Raw genomic sequence first — 965 nt, 5'->3', positions numbered from 1 at the left:
TACATACATACAAACGAGAAAGTAGGAGAGCATTTGCAAGACGTAAAAGAATAAGAATCGAAAGGAAACAAAAATCACATTCATACATGGACTGCACAGCGTGACTTGCAGTAAATTGTTTCTTTACAACTCGTGTTAAATTTAAATAAATTCTTTTTTTAGCAGAGCCACGCTTCAAATTTTTTTAACAATCTTTTTTTATACAAGTTAGTTTTGAAATTTGAGTATAAAAATTGTTACACTGTTTATTTATTTTTTCTAGGCGCCGGTGTAAATTTCGACTGTCTGGAGTTTATTACCGTGGAGGAAATTAAGGATGCGATTCCGCCAATCGGAATTAGAGTACTCTTCCGCGAAAAGCTGTTCGCTTGGAGGAAAACAAAGGTAAGACATTATTATTTCTCTTTCCAAATTTCTTGGTAACTTTCTTTGTTTATTTTTATAGTTTACTCAAGGAATATCTTTGCAACCATCGTCTCCAAAGCCATCGCCACAAAAGGCACCGCCAGCACTTTTATCTCCGTTGCCGTCTAATGCACCTAAATTCAAATACACTCTTAACAAGATATGAGTCTTTAAGTTCTAATAATTATGTATATTTTCAGTATAATTGATAACCAATAACCTGAGTCTAACATTAATTATAATTACAAATTTTTCAAAGAGCTTGAATAAAACTTTAAGTGGAACGGCTGCTGGAAAAGAACTTCTAGCATGTAAAATACTGACTGAAAAGCAAAGAGGCATTCTCATTAATCTTATTATTGAGGAAATGAAAAACAATAACATCAACCTTCAAGTAAGCAGCTTTCCAAATTTGTTGGACGAGCTCTCCAATTTTTTTTCACACCTCCTCTTCATACTTATGTCTTAAATAATGATAAAAAAAAACTATAAGATTAAAATATATTTAGATTTATAATTTCGAATATAGATGTATAAAAAAAAAACAAATAAAAGCGAAA

The 965-nt window shown here is 31.2% G+C and overlaps 1 long non-coding RNA gene across 1 annotated transcript; it reads left to right on the top strand.

The window, feature by feature from the left end:
• The first annotated feature begins 241 nt into the window (after positions 1-241).
• LOC121467348 lies at positions 242-735 on the top strand. The gene is made up of 2 exons (XR_005977456.1): positions 242-384; positions 446-735. It is a non-coding gene; the product is annotated as an uncharacterized LOC121467348 (long non-coding RNA).
• Positions 736-965: the final 230 nt, after the last annotated feature.

The sequence above is a fragment of the Drosophila elegans genome, unplaced genomic scaffold, assembly GCF_018152505.1.
Source record: "Drosophila elegans isolate 14027-0461.03 unplaced genomic scaffold, ASM1815250v1 contig_382, whole genome shotgun sequence".
NCBI classification, from domain to species: Eukaryota; Metazoa; Arthropoda; class Insecta; order Diptera; family Drosophilidae; genus Drosophila; species Drosophila elegans.
Note: the sequence above shows the minus strand (reverse complement) of the source record. Positions and strands in the feature narration are given on the sequence as shown.